The sequence below is a fragment of the Ovis aries genome, chromosome 6 (genome assembly GCF_016772045.2).
Source record: "Ovis aries strain OAR_USU_Benz2616 breed Rambouillet chromosome 6, ARS-UI_Ramb_v3.0, whole genome shotgun sequence".
Classification (NCBI taxonomy): Eukaryota; Metazoa; Chordata; class Mammalia; order Artiodactyla; family Bovidae; genus Ovis; species Ovis aries.
In genome coordinates this window covers 118,069,987-118,081,717 of record NC_056059.1, presented here as the reverse complement: position 1 = coordinate 118,081,717, position 11,731 = coordinate 118,069,987, and the positions used below count along the sequence as shown (strand labels likewise).

General features: G+C 59.1%; 1 long non-coding RNA gene across 1 annotated transcript; it reads right to left on the bottom strand.

Moving 5' to 3' along the window:
* Nucleotides 1–8,366: 8,366 nt before the first annotated feature.
* On the bottom strand, nucleotides 8,367–11,619 carry LOC121819860 (uncharacterized). The gene is made up of 2 exons (XR_006060241.2): nucleotides 11,508–11,619; nucleotides 8,367–11,195 (listed from the first exon to the last, which is right to left on the bottom strand). It is a non-coding gene; the product is annotated as an uncharacterized LOC121819860 (long non-coding RNA).
* Nucleotides 11,620–11,731: the final 112 nt, after the last annotated feature.

The following is an 11,731-nucleotide window of genomic DNA, read 5'->3' as shown; positions in this document are numbered from 1 at the left end:
GCGCCCGTGCTCACTGCGCAGGCGCGCGCCCGTGGGGCGGGGCCTTGGGCGGGGCCGGCCCGGGGAAGGGGCCTGGCGGGGTGGGGCCTGAGGCGTGGGCGGGGCCTGAAAGGGGCCGGCCTTGGGAAGGGGCCGGACAGGGTGGGGCCTGCGGGTGGGCGGGGCGTAGGTGGGGCCGACCTGGGAAGCCAGGGAGCTGGTCCACGTCCTGGGTCCAGCCGGCGGGTGGATGGGTCTGGTGGTCCGACGGAGCAAGCACAAGACCTCCACACACCGATGCAAAGTGTCTGCACCTGCGGCGCTCAGGTGCGCGCCTGTGCAGACGGACGCCTCCCACCCGGCCCTGGGACCCTGCCCGTTGTTCCGTGCGACCCGGCAAGCGTGCGGCACAGCCCCAGGTACTCGGAGCAGGGCCTAGAGGGGGCCCTGTGTGGAGTCAGAGGGGCCGGGAAGGTGTTGGTGTCTCGGGGTGGGGGGTGTTCCCAGGGTGAGGTCCTGGGCCCCAGTCTGGGGGCGCATGGCGGAAGATACGGCCGAGGGTCTGGACGGGCCGGCCTGCCGCGTGCTCCCACCGCCTGTGCGTGGGCGGCTGTCTGCAGAGTCTTGGGAGACGCGGACGCCGGCCCCCGTCCTTATCACCACAGGTCTCCCAGCCAGCGCTGGCCGGGGCCTTCAACCCACTGGGACTCTGCTGCCCCGCCCGTTCGCGTGTTCTTGCAGGAGGAGCCCCCTCCTCATCTTCCCCTTGCGGAGCCCAAGGGTTTTGCCTCTTTCCGTCCGGGCGACCCAACAGGTGACCCTATCCCAGGCCTCCTGGAGACCAGCCCCCCCACCGCACTCCCAGTTAGGGCAGTGAATCCCAGCCCTCACCCTGCCCCCAGCGTTGTCTCTGGGATGTGTTTTGGTGGTGTCCACAGAGGCCGCCTGCGCTCCAGAGTTCCTGCCCCTGTGGGCCTGACTGGGGTTTGTCATCCAAGTTGCCAAGATGGGCGTCCTGGGCCAAGGGGCTTCCCCGGGACCGGCCTGGCTGCCCTCCCTCAAGCCAGACCCCTGCCTGGCAGGGTGAGCAAGGGTTGTAGGGCCCCCAGAGGAGGAGGAAAACGGGCACGGAGGCAGCCAGGGGAGGAATGTCCCAGGAGAGGGTGCAGTAGGGAGGAAATGCCTGGAACACTGCTGGGCCAGCTGGGAGGGGCCACAGGGGCAGGAGAGGGGGGAGGGGTGGGGCAGGAGAGGCGGGGGTGGGGCAGGAGAGGCGGGGGTGGGGCAGGAGAGGCGGGGGTGGGGCAGGAGAGGCGGGGGTGGGGCAGGAGAGGCGGGGGTGGGGCAGGAGAGGGGGGAGGGGTGGGGCAGGAGAGGGGGGAGGGTTGGGGCAGGAGAGGCGGGGGTGGGGCAGGAGAGGCGGGGGTGGGGCAGGAGAGGCGGGGGTGGGGCAGGAGAGGCGGGGGTGGGGCAGGAGAGGGGACTGGCCCAAAGAGGAGCAAAGCCCTGGGTTGCTGGGGCACGCCTATCCTGCTAGGGCACTGGGCGCTAGGCTGGCACCCCTGCCCCCCTGGGGCTGAGTTCTGGGGCAGACAGACAACAGTTGGAAAATAGGCTGGGAAATGCCACTTAGTGGTGCCTGGCCATGGATGGAAGGAGCCAGGACTGAGCTACCTGGACAGACATCCAAAGAGGGCAAACAGGGCAAAGCCCTGGGTGGTGACGTTGCAAAGGCAAGGACATCCCTCCCCAGGGCTCTGCAGACGGCCCCTGCGTGCTGAAGCATGTAGTTCACGCAGGACTCCCCCCTCCCCAAACCCTGAAGCCTTGCCTGCCCCTCCTCCTGTCCTCAGCACCCTCAGCCTATGAGAAGCAGGGTTCTGCTGAAGCCCGCGCCCCATAATCCAAACCAGCTGACTCCCGAGGACAGAATTTCAGGAGGCAGCGTTTCCATTTGTGAGAAAGTGGAGAGAGCAGGGAAAACATCTTGAAAAATTCACATCCAACCATTTTCGAAGATTTTAACTGCTTTCTGATCCAGCATATTAAATAAAATGGCAAGCACACTTCTGTCACACCGTCCCACAACCTTCTTAGAATACCTTCCAAAATAATTAGCAGCTTCTAGTTGAAGTTCCCCCAGGAGAAGGGAATGGCAGCCCACTCCAGTATTCTCGCCTGGAGAATCCCATGAGCAGAGCAGCCTGGAGGGCTACAGTCCACGGGGCCGCAAAGAGTCAGACACAGCTGAACAACAAACGCTTCCCTACTTAGAACTTAAATCTAAACCTTTTCTTGGTACGTTTAAAATTCTGGACAGGCAGCTTCAGCAACAGACACTTACGTGTCTTGGTTCTGGAGGCTAGAACTTGGAGATCAGGGAACTGGCATGGTGGGTTCACGTGAGTGGGTGTCTGGCCTGCAGACACCATCTTCTGGCTGACTTGGGATGCAGAGGGGACACTAATCCTGTCGTGGTTCAGTCAGTCGCTCAGTCGTGTCCGACTCTTCACGACCCCATGGACTGCAGCACGCCAGTGATGGACTCCTTGTCCATCACCAGCTCCTAGAGCTTGCTCAAACTCATGTCCATCGAGTCGGTGATACGATCCGACCATCTCATCCTCTGTTGTCCCCTTCTTCTCCTGCCTTCAATCTTTCCCAGCACCAGGGTCTTTTCAAATGAGTCAGTTCTTCTCATCAGGTGGCCAAAGCATTGGAGTTTCAGCTTTAGCATCAGTCCTTCTGAAGAACCTAAGCCACCCCATTTTGTTAAAAAAGACTCCATTTTAGAGTTCTGAGGAAAGAGTCTTTGGAAATCCCCTGACCTCACCCCACCACCTGCAAGCCAATCAGATCCCAGATCAGGATCTCCTGACTTTACGTTCAGGACTTATGACCTGCCGGGAAATTCAAATTAAGCCCGGGAAATGGGAACCAATCAGAACGCAACACCTGACCCTTCCACAGAAGGCAACCAACTAGACGTCTCCCAACCCGGAAACTCCCGTTTTCCGAATTTTTCGCGCGAGAATACCCTATATAAGCAATGTAACCCAGAGTTCGGGGCTCCTCTCCTTAGCCGCTGCGTCGGTAACGGTGGGAGCCCCAGCTTGAGCTTGGTAATAAAAACTCTCTTGCTTTTGCATCGGATACCGGCTCCCTGGTGGTCATTGGGAGATTTTGCAACTTGGGCACAACATTTCCAATGAATATGCAAGACTGATCTCCTTTAGGGTGGGCTGGCTGGATCTCCTTGCTGTCTGAGGGACTCTGAAGAGTCTTCTCCAACACCACAGTTCAGAAGCATCCATTCTTCAGCACTCAGCTTTCTTTATAGTCCAACTCTCACATCCATACATGACTACTGGAAAAACTATAGCTTTGGCTAGATGGACCTTTGTCAACAAAGAAATGTCTCTGCTTTTCAATATGCTGTATAGGTTGGTCATAGGTTTTCTTCCAAGGAGTAAGTGTCTTTTAATTTCATGGCTGCAGTCACCATCTACAGTGATTTTGGAGCCCCCCCCCCCGAAAATAAAGTCTGCCACTGTTTCCATTGTTTCCCGATCTATTTGCCAAGAAGTGATGGGACCAGATGCCATGATCTTAGTTTTCTGAAGGTTGAGTTTTAAGCCAACTTTTTCACTCTCCTCTTTCACTTTCATCAAGAGGCTCTTCACTTTCTGCCATAAGGGTGGTGTCATCTGCATATCTGAGATTATTGATATTTCTCCTAACTATCTTGATTCCAGTTTGTGCTTCATCCAGGCTGGAATTTCCCATGATGTACTCTGCACTTAAGTTAAATAAGCTGGGTGACAATATACAACCTTGACGTACTCCTTTCCCGATTTGGAAACAGTCTGTTGTTCCATGTCCAGTTCTAACTGTTGCTTCTTGACCTACATACAGATTTCTTAGGAGACAAGTCTGGTATTCCCTTCTCTTAAAGAATTTTCCACAGTTTGTTGGGATCCACAAAGTCAAAGGCTTTGGCATAGTCAATAAAGCAGATCCTTGCATTTTCGATGATCCAAGGGATATTGGCAATTTGATCTCTGGTTCCTCTGCCTTTTCTAAATGCAGCTTGAACATCTGGAAGTTCGCGGTTCATGTACTGTTGAAACCTGGCTTGGAGAATTTGGAGCATTACTTTACTAGCGTGTGAGATGACTGCAATTGTGCGGTAGTTTGAGCATTCTTTGGCATTGCCTTTCTTTGGGACTGGAATGAAAACTGACCTTTTCCAGTCCTGTGGCCACTGCTGAGTTTTCCAAATGTGCTGGCATATTGAGTGCAGCACTTTCACAGCATCATCTTTCAGGATTTGAAATAGCTCAACTGGAATTCCATCCCCTCTGCTAGCTTTGTTCTTAGTGATGCTTCCTAAGGCCCACTTGACTTCGCATTCCAGGATGTCTGGCTCTAGGTGAGTGATCACACCATTGTGGTTATCTGGGTCATGAAGATCCTTTTTGTACAGTTCTTCTGTGTATTCTTGCCACCTCTGCTTAACATCTTCTGCTTCTGTTAGGTCCATACCATTTCTGTCCTTTATTGAGCCCATCTTTGCATGAAATGTTCCCTTGGTGTCTCTAACTTTCCTGAAGAGATCTCTAGTCTTTCCCATTCTATTGTTTCCCTCTATTTCTGTGCACTGATCACTGAGGAAGGCTTTCTTAACTCTCTTTGCTATTCTTTGGAACTCTGCATTCAGATGGGTATATCTTTCCTTTTCTCCTTTGCCTTTCGTGTCTTGTCTTTTCTCAGCTATTTGTAAGGCCTCCTCGGACAACCTGTCGTGGGGCCCCACCCTAATGACCTCCAACCCTGACTATCCCGAGGGGCCCAGCCCCAAATACCATTCCATGGAGGCCAGAGCTTAACCAGTGGGAAACTCGGCTTGTGGCGCTTTGTGTGGGAACCTAGGCGATCCGTCTCTGCCTGCGCTGGGTCTCCATCGCTCTGTACAGGCCTCCTCGAGTCGCAGCGTCCAGGCTCCTCATCGCGGTGGCTTCTCTCGCCACGGAGCGCCAGCTCCAGGTGCGCGGGCCGCAGCAGTCCCCGCACACCGGCTGAGTCGCCCCAGAGCCTGTGGTTCCTGGACCGGGACGGAAGCCATGTCCCCTGCATTGGCAGGCAGGTTCCCATCCACTGCTCTGCCAGGAGGCCCGGTGCCAACGCCTTGCCTCGAGCCCCCCTGCAGGTCCGTCTGTTGCTGCTCACGCCTGGGCGCGTGGGGGGGCCTGCTCTGGCGGCTCTGTGCTCCCACTCAGTCCCAAGCCGCAAGCTTGAGTGCTGGCCCCAGACTTTGGCTGTTATGGAAGATGCTTCCGGAAACACTCTCACCCGCGTGTTCGGACACACACGTGCCCACGTGTCTGCTGAAGTAGAACATGCTCTGCTTGATTCTAGAAGATAATCCCAAACAGCTTCCCAAAAATTCACACAGAAATAAAGGTTCGCCCCTACCAGCACTGCAGGAGCCCTGCCAAGCCCGGAGGGCATCAGCCTTCCTGGCGAGGGTGCAGGGTGTCCATGAGGCCCTGGCTTTCGCCCTGTGGCATGGCACGGGAGGCCTGCACCTCGCAGGACCTCTGTGCCGTCTGCAGCACTTCCTACGAGGCATGGGTAGATGTCTCGGTCACTTTCTATGAAGCGTCCTTTTCTTACTGATTTGCAGGACTTCTTTGTATATTCTGGAGGTGGCTCGTCTGCTGGTTACAGTCAGTTCTCCATACTCTCACAGTCATGCTCCATGTGGTCTCCAGGAACTCCGACTCACCTTTCCTGGGTCTTAGCGCTTTCCCCGACGCGCGCGCACTGTCGCTCCTCCGCCGCACTGACCCCCCGCGGCAACGCCACCGGCGCGGCCTGGACGGAGCCCGCCCGGCACAGGGGCTCCAGGGGCTCCCCCGTGGGGCCCGTCCGGCCTCCTGCGCGCAGGTCACTGGGTGCGACGAGCTCTCGGCCGGGGCCACGAAAGCCGCAAAGTCACCCCCAGAAGCACGAGAGCGGAGACGCGCCCCGTGTGGGCGAGAAGACGGCTCTTCCGGGAGCGGGGAGGCACTGCCTCGGTGGCTCCAGGCACCTCCATCCGTGGTGCCCTCGCGGGCCCCCCAGTGCCGACGGCGCGGACAAGCGGGGCCTGGCGAGCAGGTGGGCTCGCAGAGACAGGACCCAGGACTATTGGGAGGGGCCCCGTCTGCACCCCCCCCCACCTGGCTGGTGGTGAGCGGCCTTCTGTGTTTCCCTCTCGGCCAACCATCAGCCTCTGCCTTCCGGGGAGGGCCTCCGCGTCCTGCTTGAGCACTGCCCACACCGAGGCTGCGAAGCGCCCGAGACCGGGAAGAGGGCAGTGAGGTGCCAGGCGCGTGCGCACCGCCACGTGACCGACAGGTGACCGGGTCAGCGTGGGGCTGGGCCTGCCAAGGCTGGGGTAGCCTGAAGTCGATGGGACCCTAACTCAAAACAAGCAACATCATTTTGATAACATTAGAAACATACTTATTCAGAATCAGAGGGAAAAAAATCACAAGAAATCAACCATGGAAAAATCAAGAAATGGCAGAAAACAACGCCAGATCTAGAGAAAGACAACTCTCACTCATGACTGCCGGCTGCCCCACTACCTTAGTGGTCCGACCAGGGACTGAGCCCAGGCCCTGGGCAGAGAGCGCGCTGGGTCCTAACCACTGGGCCACCAGGGAATTCCCTCAGCTGCATCTTCTTATTGCCTCTCTTTATAACAGTCTCATAGTCCAGGGAGAGAGAGAGAGGGAACTGAGTCCCTCTGGCGCAGCTGCTCCGGAACGGCGATGGCGGCCCCGGGGGCGTCTGCATGCTGGTTCTGGCTGTGCTGGGGGGGCGTCTGCATGCTGGTTCTGGCTGTGCTGGGGGGGCGTCTGCATGCTGGTTCTGGCTGTGCTGGGGGGGCGTCTGCATGCTGGTTCTGGCTGTGCTGGGGGGGCGTCTGCATGCTGGTTCTGGCTGTGCTGGGGGGGCGTCTGCATGCTGGTTCTGGCTGGGCTGGGGTTTGCGCCGTGCCCTGGCTTTGCTGGCTTTGAGGAGCAGGGGACACTCTCCGGCCGCAGCTCGTGGCTTCTCACGGCGGGGGATCAGTTGTTGTGGAGTAGGGCTCTAGCAGCTCTGGAGCTCTGGGTCAGGAGTCGCCCACAGGCTTCCGCCGCTCCGAGACACACGTGTCCTCCAGACAAGGGCCCGAGCCCGGATCCCTGAGTTGGCAGGTGGACCCTTATCCTGGAGTCCTCTGGCCGCTGTCTCACAAGTCTCCACTTGGCGAGTCATTACTGGTTGTATCACATGAACGGTTAAGACCGCTGAAACACCTGGGGAGAACTTTGTCAACTTCTCTCGTCCGTCAGCTGGGAAGCCTCAGGGCTGTGTCCTTTCCTTGGGCTGGGACTAAACTAAATGCCCCCGCCGATCTGACGGAGCTCCTTCCGTCATGTCCCTGTCGCTGCCAGTCAGGGACCTCGGCATCTTGTGGAGGTCAGTGTTTCCTGTTAAGTCAGCTGATGTTTAATCCTCTCCCAAAGCTGGTGTGATTCACGCCTTCCTGTTGGGCAGCTGCGATGGGAGTTCCTGGAAGCTGTTTTCTACTCCAGGATGTCTGGCCGTGACTTCCCAAGCACGTGGCTTCCCCACTGACCCCCAACTGATGTCCCTACAACCAACTTCCCCTGGGCTAGACCCCCAGAGTGCCCCCCAGGACCACTCCAGCCAGAGGGAAGTGCGACGGGGCACCCGAGAGAGTGTGGGAACCCCCGCGGTCACGTTGTCTTCATTTAGCAAGTTTTTTAAACTTTTCTTTTAAATTGAAGGAGTAATTGCTTTACAGAATTTTGTTGTTTTCTGTCGAACCTCAGCATGAATCAGCCATAGGTATACATAGACCCCCTCCCTCTTGAACCCCCCTCCCATCTCCCTCTCCCCACCCCTCTGGGTTGATACAGAGCCCCTGTTTGAGTTTCCTGAGCCATATAGCAAATTCCCGTTGGCTATCAACTGTACACATGGCATCCAGCGAGCTTTGCAAAGCCTCGTGGGCATGTGGCCGAGGCCCTGTGTGAACCCAGGCTGTCGCGTGGACCTTCCCTGGGTGCCTCTGTCCCTCCTTGCCCAGTGCCATGCAGCCCCGCCGCTCTGGTGTCACGGTCCAGTCTCAGCCAGCAGGAGCCCCGGTATGTGTTCAGGCTGTGGGCAGGTCCACGTTCCCGCCCAGTGACTGAGCCCTGTTCTCGGCATTCTGGAGCCTGAGGCCCCCTCCTCCATCATCAGAGCCTCAGCACGACACCTCTGTTCAAAAATTTGTGCCCAGGATTTGTTTTAATCACATGTGGTAAAGTGAGGGAGACACTGCCTCAGGACGAAGAATTTATTATTCACATTGCTTGAGAGCAGGGGTGGCACGTCCAGAGTCGAGGTTTGGGTCAGGAGGCAGAAGCGAAGAAAGCATGGCCCAGAGCCTTCACGGGCGCTCGGCAGGAAGGAGTGGGGAGCAGCGCAGGGCCGCGGAGGAAGCCCGGGACTGGGAAGCTCGAGTGCTTCCGGCAGGCCCGAGCGCCGGGGCAGCCCCTGGTCATCCAGCGCCAGCCTGGGGGTGACTGGGGGGCATAATGAGGCACCGCAGGAGTGCAGGTGAAGGGCCGACTGGGGTGAGGGCTCTGGACCTGTCTGAGAAGGGGGTGCAGTCCTGGGTAGGGGCAGCCTCTCCAGGATCAAGGCCCCAGAGGCCGGAGCGCCAAGAACACAGGGAGAGTGAGACTGAAAGTCACTCAGTCGTGGCCGACTCTGCGACCCCTGGGGGTTCTCCGGGCCAGAATCCTGGAGTGGGGGTCAGTCGTGGCCGACTCTGCGACCCCTGGGGGTTCTCCGGGCCAGAATCCTGGAGTGTGCAGCCGTTCCCTTCTCCAGGAAGGGACACAGGAAATGAGCAAAAATCGTCGATACAGTCAGAGATGGACAGGGGCAGGTAAAAGCAAACCGTCCTCAGCTGCTTAGAGACGGAGGCCAGGGCTCACTGAAGAGAGAAAAGAGACTTTTGTTTAAGACAAAGCAGAAGGGAAGACTGCTGGTGCTGCTGGCAGGGCCCTGGCCCTCTTTCCAGCCAGAGACAGGGACGAGAACCCCAACAGGAGAATGGATGAATAAATAAACGAAGAAGGAGAAAAGACTGAAAGGAAAAAAGCCGACTTAAGGGCATCGAGGGGAGAACGAAGCCTGATTCAGCCTGCTCTTTTCCCAGGAAAATTTTGGGTGGGCGAAAACCACACCAGGCCGCAGTGGTCCCGCTGCTGGGCCCCCACACCCGAAATTCTACAGCGTCAGCACCGAGGCCTCAGCAGCCAGCAACCAGAACAGTTTCCTCTCCTGCTGCTGGCTCCACCCCCAGGGACAGCCCCGCTGCTCCAGGCTGCCCAGGGCAGGCCTGGCCCTGAGCCCACGACCAGAGCAGCGCCCTCCTCCAAGCACAGGTGAGGCTTTACCATGGCAACGCCCTCCTCCAAGGAGAGACACGGACACACAGATTCAACGTCTTCCGATCTCTGTTGGGTCTGGGAGCGACGCATTTCCCCCCAGACCTCCTGGCCACCTGGAGGACGACCGGAGTCTCAGTGTGGGCGTCCCTGGACTTGCGAAGGGTGCTTCCAGCCACACCCCGCCTCCCGCCCTGTGACCGGGCTCCCTGCAGCCCTGCTGCCCTTGGCCCTCAGCCCTGGTGACGGAAAGAACCCGAGCTCAGCCTACCAGCAGCGGGCCCCCCGAGTGGCCCATTCCCATGTGATCACACTGTCCAAGCTTTGCCTAAAATCCCCGCTTAGGAGTGAAGGACTTTGGGAATCTCTGGTCTCACATGAATACACGGAAATCCCGCATGTCCCCAGGCGCACGAAGGCCACGCATGGGGTCAGGGGGAGCTGGTTCTTTCGGGCTGACACACACAAGGGTCAGTCTCACAGCCTGGCTCTGAGGGCGCCCAGGGGGCTGAACTGAGACGCAGACGGGCCTCCTCGGGCAGCCTTCTCCAGACTCCAGTCCAGCAAGTGGGCCTCCAGGAGGGTCCCTGTCTCGTTCCAGGCCTGAATCTCCCTTCATTCAAGCACCGTGGCCAACTCACCCCCATGCCAGCTTCTAAAGCTTTCCACTGCCCTTTTCTCTGTTAAAGGGGACGCATGCTGCCGCTGGGCACTCGAGACGCCCTGCACGTGGGATCCTTTAATAATGCTCCTCTGCTCTCGGCCTCCCCGTGTGGGCCTGCCTCTTTTCTCTGGGGTCTGTGTCCTCTGGTCTAACCATACCTGATTAAAAGAAGTCCCGAGGACAGAGTTTAGGGCAGTCTTCAGGAGGCTTTCTCTTCTGAAGTTCCCACGGGGCCTCTGTCGTGTCAAATCTCCCCCGTTTCCCCCCGACAAGGACATTAGGGCCCAGTCAGATAATCCAGGATCATCTCCTCACTGTAAGGCCCTTACTTAACTCAGTCGCAGCTGCCAAGTCCCTTCAGGGCCGCAGCTCCACTCGGGACGGGGCGGCCAGCCGCCCGTGCACCGCTGTGCCCCGCGCAACTCCTGGCAACTGACGGAGGGGCTTCGGTCTCGGGATCTGCCTCGAGCCTCACGTGCCCGCGCGTGGGGGGGTCTCCACGGGGATCTGCCTCGAGCCTCGCGCGCGCGCGTGGGGGGGTCTCCATCGGGTTTGCGGACAGCAGGCCTTCCTGCTGTGCGCCCTCCCTTCCCGTGAGGGTCCCCGCCCCCCGCAAGGACGCCAGTTGCCATCAGGGAGGCTTGGTGGTGGTGAACGTCCTCGGAGCTGGAGCCTCAGAAGCGTCTCTTCTGGCCTCGTCTCAAAGCACAGTCTGTGCTGGGTTTAGACGACCTGGCTGACAGCAACCGACTTCGCTTTCCCTTCCCTTCCGCGCTCTGTAGCTTCTGCCGGAAGCTCGCTGCTCTCCCTGCTGCCCGGCTCTGGGAGGCGAGGGGTCCTTCCCCCCAGCTGCGTTGGAGGCCCCCCTCTGGCTCTGCCGTGGGCCCTTCACCGGGACGCTCCTGGGTTCTGCTGCCTTCGTTCTTCTCCGGCCGCGCAGCTCGGCTCCATGCCGTGGCCGGACGGCGTCAGTCACTCTTGGAGCGCGATCAGCTCCTCTCCGTCTTCACCGCAGGGGACTGCGGACGAGGGTGGACTCCGGGTGGGCTCTGCTGTCAAGGGAGGTCAGTGTGGGGGCTGGAGGCCCCTCCCTGCGCCGCGAGATGTCTGGCGGAGGACGTGCATTGGCACAGAAGCTCGCAGTGTGCGTGTGCAATTCAGAGCTGAAGCACTTACACCGCTGACCCCACCTCCCCCAACCCATGGGCCAGGCTGCCCATCCCGCCGCAGAGGGGTCCGCTGCACTTCTCAAAGGCAGCGCCGGCCCCGGGCCACCCTGGTTGCTTAACAACAGCTCCTCTCTCAGAAAACCGCAGGTCCCCACGTGGCTCCGGCCAAATTCCCAAGGGCCACCAGCCCACCTTCCAAATGGGTCCACATCTGGTCACCTCCCCGCACCGTGCAGTCGTCGCGGTTTCAGCCACGGCGCAGCCACCCGGCCGGAGCGCTAGGCTACTTCCCGGACGACCTTCTGAAGCCCTGACACCACCCCCAAGCGCTTTCCAAGCCGCGTGGGAGGGGACGGAGGGGCCGGTGCCCGCCGCCGGGGCGGAAGGAGGGCTTAGGGTTAGGGAGGGGCTCCAGA